The sequence below is a fragment of the Charadrius vociferus genome, unplaced genomic scaffold (genome assembly GCF_000708025.1).
Source record: "Charadrius vociferus isolate BGI_N301 unplaced genomic scaffold, ASM70802v2 scaffold267, whole genome shotgun sequence".
Classification (NCBI taxonomy): domain Eukaryota; kingdom Metazoa; phylum Chordata; class Aves; order Charadriiformes; family Charadriidae; genus Charadrius; species Charadrius vociferus.
The window spans coordinates 1030740-1046136 of NW_009649458.1; positions in this window are offsets into that span (position 1 = coordinate 1030740).

Consider the following 15397-nt stretch of genomic DNA (forward strand, 5'->3'; position numbering starts at 1 on the left):
TTCAGGAGTGGGGATGGTGTTAGGAAGATGACAGTCACAAAACTGGGTGCTGCACGCTGAAAAGCTGTACGAGCCTTTTGTGTTGTGAATTGAACCCTTTGTCCATTTGTCTAATGCAGCTGCCTCTGTAGCGTGTCATAAATGTCAGAGCAGCAAGTGGGAGGTAATGGTCACATCTGGGGCCAACCTTTAAAGATCAGCTGGGCTTTTTATTCTCTCTGTTTACTTGGTTTGTTTGCTTGTAGATTTTTGCTCAGAGGTCTTCCCTGTGGGTATCATAGCTATTTCAGACTGCAGGTGATGCTTCCCATCCCCCTGCCCATTGATTTGTGGTAAGCCTTCCATCAGAATGCAATTTATTCAGAGCAGATTAAATTTTGCCACAGACTGAAGTTGCTTTGAGTCAGTACCGATATCTAAGTACTTCTGGATAAGTTACAGTCCAGAGTCAGCAAGTGTACCAACAGAGTAACATGCTCATCAGGTTTCAAGATATGGCTTCATGACAGGTTTGAAAGAGTGATAACAAGCCTGCATTAAAATGCAAGTGAATTAAAATATACATGGGTTTCTTTCCACTTTTTGCTGTCCATCTAGGAAAAAAAATTACAGACAGGTTTGCTATGATTCTTTCAAACCTTTCATGCAGTCAAACCTTAAAGCCTCACATGCACATTATCTTGTCTTATATGTAGTCTTCATAGATTTTTTAAAAGGGATTTGCTAGCCACAGCCTTTTAAGGAGTAAGTTTAGGTCATTTTGTAGAACGTGGGGATGTCTGTAATATGGAGAGGACAGAACTTGTGTCCCAAGATCATATTTCTGGTGTGGTAACAACAGGAGAGGAAAAACAACCCTACATCTGAGGGGTGGGTCAGGAAGTTCAGAAACTTCCATTGCGGCTGGCACTATCACAGGCTTTCTGTGCTCTGCTGCACAACCCAGCCAACCTCACTCTGCGTCTGTTTTTTTAAATATAAAATAAAGAAAACAGGATCAGCCTCAGAGTACTGTTATGAAACTGATTTTCTCAGTGTTCGCAAAGGTTCCAAGTTCCTTGGGTCAGTACACAGGGCTCACATGTAGTAAAGACTACGTATATGTAAAAGTAAACACAAGCTCATAAATAGACTTGGAAGCCGTTCGCTACTGGATTTTTTCCTGGAGGTCAGAAAATAAGGAGGAGGGGAAAGCTAAGTGTGCCTTTTGTTGCACGTGATTTGTTTTTCTCACTAACACTACACACTGTTCAGGACAATTTCTAGGAAGAAGGAGGCAGTCATAAAAACCAATCAAAATGTACTACAACTTTGCTGACTAGTAGATAAACAGCATGTGCAGAATGAGAGGAAGTTTTTGACTCAAATTCATGGGCAGAAGCTTCACAAATGCAGTGCGGGAGGAGAGTATTAATCCTGCAGCAAGTTTAGTATTTGTTCACAAAGAAAGCTTTAAAAGTCTTTAGAAATATTTTAAAACATGTTAATAATCCCTTGGGCTTAATTGGGTTTTAATTAATACTAAAATAATTGGATTGGCTTTTAAATTCTTCCACCATGTAACAATATCACACTTGTAGAGGTTCCCTGCCTCTCCTCCTGGCGTCTATCGCTCTCTTTTGTTAAACGTCATATAGTTTTTCTCCAGGCAGCGCAATGCTATGGGTGACGCTTTACAGATGTCCGGCTGTAGAGAATGCGCTTTACATCACCAGGGGATGCTCCACACAGGACTGGCTGACCCCAGAACAGAGCAGCAGGTCCTAACACTGACTACAGGTGTTTATTTTACACTCCTGAATGTTTATTTTACACTCCTGAAGCTGCTAGGCTGGTGGTGAAGCAGTGCCAGCAACAACCGGCTGGCAACAACCCTCAGGAATGCTTTGGGACTCATTTGTAGCTTAAGAGCAATATGGAGAGACAGGTCTCAAGACCTGCCCCGCAAATCAGGGTCCAGCAACATGGCTGAGGACATCAGAGATCCACCTCTGTCAGCAGAGGATCCTGACTGGTATTTCTGTTACCTATACCGGGCTGGTTTTCCCCAGAAGTTAAATCAAGGAATTCAAAGCTCCATTTTGTGCATCATTTTTACTGAGTATGTTGGATTTTAAAGGTACTCCTGAATTCAGATGGTGAAGGATTATTAACTGCTCTGTGAAAAATGAACACGTCCTGAGACTCCAGGCAGCAGACTCCATTTTTAAATTAACTTCACAGATTAGGAAGTCAGCAACAAGTGAGATAGTGACAACGAGAGATAATCTGTTCCCTGTAGCAGCCTCCAGCATATTTACTTGTTTTCTTTTAATTTTGCAATGCCCATAATGTAATTATTCCTATGTGAAGGGATTCCTGCAGAGAGCAAGCACACAGGTCTACCTGTTCTTGTTTTGCTTGAGGTGGCAACACGGGACTCTACCTTTTCAGGGCCTTTCTCACCCAGGTCACAGTTATGTGGCATCAGTTGAGTAGAAAGATGTCCTGCCTCTGGGTTGTGTTAGTGTTAACCTCTGGTTAGTGTTAGTTTTAGTAACATAGCATTAGATTTGGCGTCCCCATAGTATACAGTGCAAAAATGTTTAACATGAGAACTCCCCTGACTTCAAGGCCACCCTTCTCAAGTGGGGTCAGATCCTGGGGCTGCCCCTCTTACCTTAGACATCCATAACAAAGATGGTTATGGCTGGATTCCCTTTCTAATCAACAGGAAGTGCAGCATTGCTAGATCATGACCCATCTGAGCTGCCCTAAGATGGCATGACATAGACTGCTCTGTTTTACAGAAAACAACCTGTTTGCTGTAAATGGACCTCTGGCCTGTCTTGGGAAGACCATTTCCATAACCATCTGCTACTCTTTTTCCTTTATATTTTTACTCTTTTCCATGACAGGATAGATCTGCTTTTGTACTTTGCCTAAAGCATACCGCTTCCATGTTTGCAGCTCCGTGAAACAAAGTCAACTTTTCTTCAGCAAAGCTCTCATGGGCATTGCAAAAGTGAAAACAAACGCAAATACATCCTGAAAATCCGTACAGCAGCAAAAAGAGCTTTTTTTTTTGTCAGTATTAAATTGTCCCAGGGTTTACAAATGAAAAGAACATGCACTAAAACTCACAGACTGGAAAAAGGGAAACATTGCGCTGATTTTTCAAAAGGGTAGAAAGGAGGACCCTGGGAACTACCGACCTGTCAGCTTCAACTCTGTGCCTAAGATCATGGAACAGATCCTCCTAGAAGCTGTGCTCAGGCACGTGGAGGACAGGGAGGTGATTCGAGACAGCCAGCGTGGCTTCACCAAGGGCAAGTCCTGCCTGACCAACCTAGTGGCCTTCTATGATGGAGTGACTACATCAGTGTACAAGGGAAGAGCTATGGATGACAGCTATTTGGACTTCTGTAAGGCCTTTGACATGGTCCCACACAACATCCTCCTCTCTAAATCTGAGATATGGATTTGATGGGTGGACTGTTCAGTGGATGAGGAATTGGGTTGGATGGTCACATCCAGAGGGTAGTGGTCAATGGCTCAATGTCCAGATGGAGATCGGTGACAAGTGGTATCCCTCAGGGGTAGGTATTTGGACCAGTACTGTTTAATATCTTCATCAATAACATAGACAGTGGGATCAAGTGCACCCTCAGCAAGTTTGTGGATGACACCAAGCTGAGGGTGTGGTTGACATGCTTGGGGGACAAGATATCATCCAGAGGCACCTGCACAAGCCCGAGAAGTGGGCCTGTGTGCACCTCATTAGGTTCAACAAGGCCAAGTGCAAGGTCCTGCACCTGGGTCAGGGCAACCCCCAGTACCAATACAGGCTGGAGGATAAAGGGATTGAGAGCTGCCCTGCCGAGAAGGACTTGGGGGTACCAGTGGATGAAAAGCTGGGCATGAGCAGACAACATGTACTCACAGACCCAAAAGACAACTGCATCTTGGGCTGCATCAAAAGAAGTGTGGCCAGCAGGTTGAGGGAGGTGATTCTGCCCCTCTACTCCACTCTGGTGAGACCCCACCTGGAGTACTGCATCCAGCTCTGGAGCCCTCAGCACAGGAGAGACATGGACCTGTTGAGGCGAGTCCAGAGGAGGGCCACAAAAATGGTCAGAGCACTGGAGCACCTCTCCTATGAGGACAGGCTGAGAGAGTTGGGGTTCTTCAGCCTGGAGAAGAGAAGGCTCCAGGGAGACATTATTGCAGCCTTTCAATACTTAAAGGGGCCTTATAAGAAAGATGGGGACAGAGGTTTTAGTAGGGCCTGTTGTGATAGGACAAGGGGTAATGGTTTTAAATTAAAAGAGGGTAGATTTAGACTAGACAAAGAAAGAATTTTTTCACAATGAGGGTGGTGAAACGGTGGAACAGATTGCCCAGAGAGATGGTAAATGCCCCATCCCTGGAAACATTCAAGGTGAGGCTGGATATGTTCTGAGGAACCTGATCTAGTTGAAGATGTCCCTGCTTATTGCAGGGGAGGTTGAACTAGATGACCTTTAAAGGTCCCCTCCAACTCTAACCACTCTGATTCTATGATTTTGCTGTTTGCTGGCCTTCAGTAGTGCTTAAGAGCTTTAATTGTGGCTCACTTTGCCACATGCTGTAAAAAGCGTAGTTGGTCATTCACTGGCTGCTGCTTGTAACCAGTTTTATTAATATAATAAGGAGCAATACATCATTAATGTAGGCAACATAGGATGAGCTGAAAAGTTTGCTTGACATGTATGGCAGGGTGATGAATATGCTGCCCAGCTGCCATGAGGCCAGTGAGCAGTCAGGAGGTATGTCTGCTCCAGCACCCTTCATGTCCCCGTTTCAGGCATGCTTGTCTGGGGATTTATTAAGGCCTTTTACGAAGCAGAAAATAAACCACCAGCATTACTAAGCAAATAAGGCCACCGTTTTTCAATAGCTGTGAACTGGCAGAAGCCAGTCAAAGTGAGGAACTGCTTCTCCAATGTTGTGCAGATCCCCAGTGAGTAGCATCTTCCCTAACTTTAGCCCCAGCCTAAGCCCAAGCGAGCTTACAGGTCCCTCTGTAGGCAGTGGAGAGGCAGAGACTATTTCAAGGATTACTTTACTCCAACACGATTCTTGTTTTTAGTTGGGGAAACAAGCCCCTCTGTAGGGATGTCCCTCTCCTTCCACTGCACACGAATGTGGTAAAAAAGCCCACAGCATCCTATTTCACTGCGTCTGGTGTGGGTGGAGATTAAATCAGTCCGTGGGAAAGCAGGAGGGGGGAAGCCCCAGGGAACCTGTGGGAATTCCAGGAGTGGTTGGGATTGAGGCTTCTGCCCCAGATGCCATGCTAGGAAGGGCTAAAGGCTGATGCCTCTGGCCTTTGGCAGCCCTCCTCAGTGGAGGCTGAAGGCTCCCTCCAGCTCCTGCCAGAAGCCAAGAGACAGCATTGCTGGGCTGGATGCAGCCCAGCTTTTGCATACATCTCATATGGGTGCTCTGTGGAAGGGAAACCTTTTCCCCACCAGCCAGTGCCCCCATCCCTTTGGATCTGTCATCCTTCACCCCCTGACTCTGATTCACTCTCGCCTTTAACACCCCACCTCTGCCCAGCCTTGCTTCCAAACCCAGCTCTGTCTCCCCACTAATAGTCCTTTCCTACTTAGGCCTACAGGAAAAGTTCCCAGCTTGTGCAAAAGATAAATATCTGGGTCCTGCAGCAACCACTGGGTTAATACTTAGTCCAGAACATTTTCATAGTGCCTCAACCGTCACAGGAACCTCCCTCTCCTACCCAGCTGCCCAGAACCCCTGAGAAAACAGTCAGGAAACTTGACCGTGGCCTCTCCTGCTGCACTAACCTGTCACCCATTAGGCACATACTGCCAGCAGGAAACCAGACACCTGCCTCGGTCTTCTTCTGGCAGTCATGAAGGGTTGGTATAGTATGTCTGCCAAACACCTATTAATAAACCACCTTTTTGTCTGTCGCAATTATGCCAAGATAAAAATGCCATTTTCCTACTATCCATCTTCTTTGTGTTTCACAGGTCCTAACGCAGCTTTCTTTGCTGTGCCATTTCCTGATCTATTGAGATTTGTGTAGCACTTACGAGAGGAGGAATATAAAAATCAGTGAACTAGTCACATAAATAAGAGTTACAGGAAACTACTTGTTCTCAGCTATGTCATTAGGGCCTGACTATCCACAACCTACTACCCTAGGGGGGGGGGGGGGGGGCGCAGGGACAGAGAGAAAGTATATTAATTTTGAGTGAAACATAAGCTTTATGGCACAGCTTGCATCCAAATATGTTGCTGCAATGTTTTAGGTCCATCTTCATGGACTTTTACTTTACAAGTCTAATACAGCTGCTGGAGGGGAGCAGAAGGGACAGACAAAATGAATAATAAAGCAAATTTCCTTCTTCCATCATTTTAACTCCCTTCACTTAATGTTACTTTTTACGGTGGGGGGGGAATTATTATTGTGGTTATAATCTGTTAAATTCATTACCCCTCCCGTATACAGCACAGCCTCCATGAATTTTAAGGTATATTACAAAAGATGTTATTAGCATAATCTCCTTTTAACAGATGGAGCAACTGAGAAAGTTGCAGTGGGTTGTTGAAACGCATCCAGTAGCACAGGGAAAATAGCTTCGTCATCCTGTCCCAGGCCAGCACTGCACCAATTAGGCCGAGAGTTCCAGTTCATTTCTCAATCTTAGCTGAGAGTCAAGTCTTACATTCAAGTTTTGGCTGCTATTGCACACACAACATAAAATTTCCAGGGGAAGGGATTTATGAGTACCCAAACATTTTTACCAAAGGTCATGTCTGTATTGCTTTAAATTAGCTCAATTGCAATGACTGTTGTGTTTCCACTGACCTTCCAAAAATGCCAGGACTCTGTCAGTGAATCCAATTTAGCTAAGGATATAAAGATGGAGGATGTTTAAATACCTATGGGAAAACTCTCCTTCAAGTTTAATCTGTTTTGGTTTAAATTAGGCTAATACAAATTAAGGAAACTGTTGTTTTTTCAAGAGTTTTCATACAAATATTTCTTGCCATTTATTTCTTTATCAAAAAGTATATTTTCATTGAATTTCCTAAGTGTCCCTCTGCATGAAAGCCCCCCTGCAGATGTCTTTGACTCATAAAAACCTCCAAGCAAGAGCTGGCAGACTGAAGGTGTTCAGACTTTTATGATGAAGGAAGATCCCTGAACTCTAGAGATTTCTCAGAAATATTTACTGGGGTGGAGATCCCCACAAAGCCCCTGCTTACACCTCTGCCTCCTGTTTCTCTGCCTTCCAGCATGCAAGAAATAATGAGTCCATGGGATCCTAAAATACTTAGGAAAAGAAAGGGCAATCCGTCGTGATTTCCAGATTTTGAAGGAAAATTAATGATTTTATTCGCAAAGCTATGCAGGACTCCTAATTGCTTGTGTAAGTAAAAATTAACCTTGAGATGCTTGACGATATATTATTTGCTTTTTAAAAGGTCACCTCCGTGCTGCAGCAGCTTGCTATATGGAGTATGTTAGCATTAAAGCTGTGCTACGTGCAGAGTGAGCAAAGAGAATGGTCTGTTACACCCCAGCATAATGCAGAAAAACCACTCCGGAGATGTAAAACATTGATGTAAAAGTAAATAAATGAAAAACTTTCATGCTGGTTAACAGGTATACAAAGGGTGTAAGGATACATCCAGATTAACCGACCTTTTCTTGGTTTTTTTGAAAGGCTACATCCAATTTAATCGACCGTGGTTGCTACAGGATGTTAATTAGCACATTGCTTCATTTCGAGCAAGAGGAAGATAAATGCCAGGCATCAGCCATAAATAATGTGTGTGACCACTGGAGGTCACTTTTGGTTTAGAAATCCTCCCCTTTAGAGGCCTTTTGACAGCAATACAACTGCTGCAAAAGCAGAAAGGGACACAACGGGGATTTGCAACTTTGTCATGAAAATTCATTGGAAAATAGTAAATTCATTTTAGGATACTTTGTGGCCCAGAAAGGCTTCAGGGAATTCTAGCAAATTGTTGTCATGAAACAGCTATTCTCACTCATTTTTTTCCATATTACAGAGTTTTGTAATGTGGCTGTTTTGGCCTGAAAGACAGTAACATTACTAATTCAATGAACTGAAACAAAGCCTACAGGATTGGGTTATAAAAAGAACATATTTTCTCTCTTTGTGGCTACGCGGACACATTACTAGCTCTGCATTGAAAAGAAGAAAATGTTATAACTATTCACCTGATCCATGGGTCAGATATCTACCACTTAGCTCAAAGGCTACAAGTTTCCAGCTTTTGCCCCTGAAGAAGTAAAGAAGGAACAAAGTAAAGTGGCAATATTCTGGGTACTGGATTAATTTCTAGATTAATCCTGCAAAATCTTACTCGTCTGAGGGCATCAGACAATTGATATAATTGACTTAAGAGGCAGAGCATGCCCAAATAAAAAAGGATTTTTAGACCAGCCTCCATGTTCAGCCTCTTTTTTTTTTTTTTTTTTCAGTTTTTCTTGTTTGCCCAGGCTCCCATGAAAGGGTGCTGCTTCCTGGCCTCTCGTGCTTGGGAGCAGCCATGCAATCCCTTCATCCCTTGTATTCCCCATCTCTGCTGGGCAAAGGACAATTTGCTTATCCACTATAGCAGTGCATTTCAGCAGCGGTGCCACAAAGCCAGCATTACTCCAAGATCAGACCAAGGTGTGTGTGAAATTCAGAAGACAGAAGGAAATAAAGGAAGAGAGGGCAAGAGAGTACAGAAACTGCATAAATCCTTCCATCAAGTATTTTCTTCTTGGCCTTTCTGAAGGAAGGATGGATAATTTATTGTGAATGGGCATGTCTCCATTGCCTGGTAACAATGCCTGTAATATAGTGCCTGCTGTGTTCGAGTAAATGATTGCTCTTTTGTGCTGTGGTCTGTGGTTTTGATGATGATCTTCCTGAGAGACCCATAAAGATAAAAATCACAGCTTGCCACTTGTTGAAGATTTAAAGAGCTATAACTTCTAAGTGGTACTACTGAGGGACAAACAGGCTCTTGACTCGTGTCCCTGAGCTCCATGGCTGTGCCCCAAAATTTCAGTTGCTGAAACCGAAATTCACGTGCAAGCCCGCAAAATTCCTGCCCAGGAGGGGAGTCTCTGGCCCCCACAGGATGCAATGCAAAGAGGCTCTGCAAAGCTGACCAGAGACTCTCCTTGGCTGTCAGCTTTGCAGGGAAACCATCCCAACACAGCAACAAGAAGCGGTGGCGCAGGCGCACAGAGAGCTCAGAGTTGGCAATGAAGGTGCAATGGAAGGTACCAGCTTCATCTGGACCAATACAGAGACCACAGGTTAAACAAGAAATGTTTTCAGGAACTTCTTTTTCCTTCTGCACTTGTATATATGACATTATACTGGTAGTATCTCAGAAAAAATGGTGGCGATTTTCCTGTATGGGTAACTACTGGTACCAAAAGAGAGAAAATTAATTCTGGTTAGGGTCTCAGGGTCATTTTCCCTCCTCCTCTGATGAACTGCAATCCCAGGTGGGATGTGCCTCATTTCTAATACACGGTGCATTTAAATTGGGAGTGTGGGGGCTTGAGCTGTAAGGCAGTGTACCCAGTCAGGGTGGGCATACGCCAGGCTTTGCAATAATTCGTGCCCTTCTCTTCTCACTGCTCCCTCACTCCCCAGGCAAGCACAGCTTTGCTTTCTGCTCCCACGCTCACTTCCACGCCTGTCTCTAGCCCTCAATATATGCAGCTCTGTTTGCAATTTCTTAAGTATTTCTAGTTCTGTAAAAGCAATGAGATCCACAAGACCATTTTCTCCCATTTCCTTAACACCCCTCCGATATATATATATAATTTCGAGCAAAGTAGAAGACAGTTCTGCATTTTGCCGTGAACGCTCTTCTCCAATGATCTCCCCAGCTTGTGCCCATTGAAACCAGAGGACACATGTTTGGGGGTGCCAACACGATGGTCCCTTTTCATGTGCAGCTCGTTATGGCACCCACGGCCTCGTGGCTCCCTGGGTGACGGTAGTGGGAAACGCTCAGCTGATGACAGCCCAGCCCTTATCTGCTCGCTGGTTTGGAGCAGAAGCTCTTTGGGAACTTGAGGTGTAAGCGCCAGATTTCTGTTGCTTTTCAGGAAGCTTTTTCTTATCTCCCAGAGACAGGGGACTTTAAATGGAAAAAATGTTTTAACTTTCACCATGACTGGTAAGAGCTTGATAAATTTTTAAAGGCAAACATGTGAAAGCGGGGCGCAGGAAACAAGTACGTATCACTGTTTTCAAAAATCTCAGATCTTAAGGCAGCCCTGGTTCTTGGGTGTTTGTGCTTTCTGCCTGTTTGGACTGGGTTTTTCTTACGTGTTCCGCTTTTAGGAGTATTTTACACCCGCAGCCCAGATCTCAGTGTAGGTTTTGCTCAGCCGCTCGGTCAGGGCTGCTGAAGCTCACCCCTGGGCTGACCAGTCCTTAGGCCGTGGCCTTGACGTGGTGCAGACTCCTGCTCCAGGTGAGATTCGGCTGCCACAGACCACTAAAAGGAGTAGGAGAACTGGAAACAGAGAGGTTAGTACTCCTTTTGCAGTTACAACGGTGTAAGATAAATAAGCGTTATTAAAGCATTACTCATCACGCAAGGAAAGGTTATCATGCAAAGGCGGCGTAGGCGACAGGAACTGGGGGGCGAAGCAGCTGACAGCCTTGACACTATTTGCCTGCCGCTTACTGCCCTCACAGTCCTTGGTCCCCGTGGACTAAGCTGAACTTTCAAATCTATATTAAGAGAGGGCAGGCTCTCTGAGGCGTCATCTCCAAATACAGAAGGATCGCTGACCTCCAGCAATCTGCTCTAAGTAAAATGCAGAAGGACTCAATCTCTAGTCAGCTCCCCAGAGAGGTGCTCCGGGAGCGCCGGGGTGAACCGCAGGGAAGGGTCCGGGTCCAATTTACTGTTTGTTTTTCAGCAGGTGGGAAGGCAGCACACATGCTTGATGCTGAAGGAAAGCGGATCTGCGGTGAATACCTTTGAGATTTATTTACCCTTGCAAAAATACATCCTCCAGTCACTGAAGCACCAGCCCTCCGAAATGGGAGCAAGAGGCTGCAACCAGGCGGCACCTGCTCCCCGGGCTGCAGCTGCTGACCCGCCGGGCACGGAGGGCAAGGCCACCAGGGGGGAAAGAAGCTCCTGCCTCTGGAAAGCCTGAGGTCTGCTCAGCAGATGGCCGCAAAAAGGCCAACCAAAATAAAACAGAACAAGAGCCCACACCATGGACCTTGTGCGTAGGGCAGTAATTGAGTCCTTCTGCCTGAAGTGGTGCAGATCAGCCACAGGTCAGAAAGCCAGGGGGGACTCAGGTCCCATGTGAGACATCCTTCCCTGGAGAAGGTCCACGGCATGCGGCAGTCTCAGACCCCAGACCATTCCCATCTGCAGGGACAGCTGGGAACAGTCCTGCTGTCAGGGAAGCTGGGGGCACCCTTGCTGCAAAGTGCAGGGGACTCAAGGAGACAAAGCCATGGGGTAAGTGGGCTCCGTTCCAAAACACGGAAAAACTTCTTTACAGTTCGGGTGACAGAGCCCTGGCACAGGCTGCCCAGGGAGGGGGTGGAGGCTCTTTCTGCGGAGATTTTCAAGACCCGCCTGGATGCAGTCCTGAGTAATGTGCTCTGGGCAATCCTGCTTTAGCAGGGGAGTTGGACTAGATGATCTCTAGAGGTCCCTTCCAACTCCGAAGATTCTGTGATTCTGTGATCTCCAGCTGGTCTGAGCTGGCACAGCATCGGTGGGGTGAGAGCAGCCTCTGGCCCTAGCCCGCTCTTTCTGATTCACACAGGATAACAGTTTTCTTGCAGTAAAATTCTCACAGTGAGAGACACACGGGTGTTTTTAGCTTTCCAAAGAAACTGATGCTAATTAAATTGTTACCCCCACTGGAGTTTGGTAAATCCAGGACTGCCTGCAGCCCTGGAGAAATGGCAGTTTTCTACTGATGACCCAGTGGTTTGGCCTGGGACTGGGCGGAGATTGATAGAAACTTGCCCTTGAGAAGCCAATGAGTCCCGCTCCCCTGGCAGCATCAACTGCAGCCGCAGCACTGGCAGCAGATGGCAACTTAATTGCAGCAAGGCTTTGCATTTCTAGAAGGCTTCTCCCAGAGGATCTCAAAATACAATATAAGCTTCAGGTTAAATTGACCTAAAAAAGTTGGAGGGAGGAGAGAAATGATGGTTGCAGTTTTCAAGTGTGCCCATGCACTTTGGGTACCCAGTACGAGCGGCGCAGGGGGGATTTTCACAGATGGTCAGCCCTTGTGGTTCAGGGGAAATTTATAGAAATTCCTTTGAACATGAAGGTCTCGGGCCAGGATCTCAGAGCAGAGCTACCTACAATAAGTGAAAACACTGAAAAATAAAACCTGAATTTTGTCTAGGGCCATATGGGAAGTTTGTATTTGATTCAGGAATTTGCACAGATTTTCTTGTGTCTGCTACGCTTTGACAGTCCCAGTCCTGCCCTAAAATTTGGTGATAATGAAGGTGGGTGGGTACTTTCAAAGGCCCACCTAGATATTTCTGTAATTAAATGCAAACAGCAGCGACAGCAGCTGTTAGCTAAGCTACACAGGCCACACTAGTTTATTAGTTATCAGGTAAAAAAACATCTTTATGGGGTTCAATTGAAAGAAGCACCATCACGTGGAGAGCTTGGAGATGTTTTAATAATATTCACTTTTCTCCAATGTGTTTTTTTGCTAAATACTTTAATGGCTTTCAATGCCCATCACAAAGTGTGACTCAGAAAATCCCCCCACAGCCCAGCTGCTGGGGCTGCTGGGGGACACAGCAGGAGGGCAGCAATGCCTGGGGATGCTAAGGGACAAGTCAGGCCAGGCACCATGTCTCCATCAGAAACAGGAGAAGGCCAACCGTATCCTGGGCTGCATCAAAAGGAGCATGGCCAGCAGGTCAAAGGAGGTGATTCTGCCCCTCTACTCTGATCTCATGAGACTACACCTGGAATATTGCATCAAGCTCTGGAGCCCTCAACATAAGAAGGACATGGATCTGTTGGAGCAGGTCCAGAGGAGGGCCACGAAGATGGTCAGAGGAATGGAACACCCTCAGAGCACATGAGGACAGGCTGAGAGGGTTTGGGTTGTTCAGACTGGAGAAGAGAAGGCTCCAGGGAGACCTTATAGCAGCCTTCTAGTATCTGAAGGGCACCTACGAGAAGGCCGGAGAGGGACTTTTTACAAGGGCAGCTAGTGATAGGATAAGGGGTAATGGCTTCAAACTAGGAGAGGGTAGATTTAGATTAGATATTAGAAAACAATTTTCACTCTGAGGGTGGTAAGGCACTGGAACGTGTATTTATGGAAATGCAAATAGGAGCCATCATGGAACAGGTTGGCTAGAGAGGTTGTGGAAGCCCCATCCCTGGAAGTGTTCAAGGCCAGGCTGGATGGGGCTTTGAGCAACCTGGTCTAGGGGGAGGTGTCCCTGCCCATGACCGGGGGGTTGGAACTACATGATCTTTAAGGTCCCTTCCAACTTAAACCATTCTATGATTCTATGAGAATCCTGCCACTCTGCTGAATACGATTGTGCTTTGCCCCAGGCTGGAGGAGCAGAAACATTTGCCACACATGGCCCAGTAGTGACCATTTTCAGCAATATATGGTTGGAAGAGCAGCTCCTCAGCCACCATGGGACTCCTCCACCCCAGCTGGTGGCTCTCCCTGGAAAAGCAGCAGCCCAACAGCCCAACGTGTTTCCTCCAGGGCAGCCTCACACCATCCTTCGCTGGCAAGACAGCTGCCTGCCCTGGAGCACAGGGATTTCAAGCACATTCTTAAAACCAAAATAAATAACCCCTGACTGAGCTGGTGAAACAATGAAAAAGCTGGAATCCAAACAAACTAATCACTGGAATGAAGCACCTTCATCCATGTCCCTGCCACCAGCCTCATCCCCGCACATCACTCGTGCCCGGCTGCCAACAGCAGCAAGTGACACCAGCCCAGATGCCACCGCATGCCTCACGCGTCTCTGTCCTGGTCACAAAATGGGAAATCAGGTTTGCATGCTCAGCATGCAGCTGTCCGACCGTGGCACCCCTTTGCTGCAGTTGTTATTTATGCTCTGGTTTGGCTTTTTGGCGTTGTGTGGGCACGAGCTGTAGCAGCTCCACCACCTTGCTGGGTCACCCCAGTAAGTAAACAGGGCATCACAGGGCCACCCCACAACACAGCAGTGTCCCACCACTGGGACCAGGGGTAAGCATGATTTCAGGGAGGCACAGGCAAATGCAGGAACGGTCCCTGCCCGCTCTAGCTCCCCCAGCCCGTCTCGTTTGGTGAATATGCTCGAATGGGTTTGCCAGTGCCAGCCCTACGCTCATGGTGAGGTTGGGATGAGTTCCTCATCAGAAACACATGGCCCAGCCTGTCAGACACTTGCAGACACTGTCACTGCCTGCAGGTTGGTAGAGTCTGTCACCGAGGGTTTGTCACCAGTGGGAAGAGGAGAGTGGGGAAGAGCCAGCCTTGTTGAAACACCAGCGGCACAACGCTGCCACATTGCACTCCTCCATCACAGCCAGACCATTCCCCCGAGGTGGACATGTTGTCTTCTCCTCCTCTTTCTGTGCCTCATGAACTTCTCTCCTCCCTAGGAACCACCTCTTCCCACCCTTGCAGGGTGCAGCCTGGGGATATTGCCGGTGCCCTGCTTGCAGGGGCAGGGATGTACTGGGGACGCTTTAGCCTGCCCTTCCCAAAGCCAGCCAGAGCTGTGAAATAAGCTGTCCCCAACACCAGAGAGCACTCCAGCGTATAGCAGCCTCTCCTCAAGTTAGATAAACTGACGCAAGAATGGGCCAGAGGTATCCACCTCTGTGTTCTCCATACAAACTTGTGGCAATGCACTGTAACACTTGCAGAGGATTTATAATTATCTTACTTTCAGAGGAGTTCTAGAAAGGCAAATACGTAAGGATGGCGTAACCTAAATAATCCAGCAGCAACTTGGGCTTCAGGTCACGCTGCTCTGGCAGAGTCCTCCCTTCTGAACATTCCCATTTCCAACAACACAGCTTAGTCACAATTTTCTACTGAAACTTCACATGCTGTCTCATTGCCAATGACTGGTCAAAAGTGGAAGAGAAGCTGGACCGATTATGCAGGTTTTTAAAGTAGTTTTTTCTTGCTGTTTAATTTGTGCAGTTGTCATATAGCTGTTTTCCTAAGTATCTTTCTATTTCAAGTCTAAGGGCACTTGTGTTTAAATTCTAGTACCACCATCCCCACCATGTTATATTACCTTTTATCAGTGGTGCATAATTTATTTGTTATTTTTTTCTTTATTCCTCCTCTGAAAAGGACAGAAGT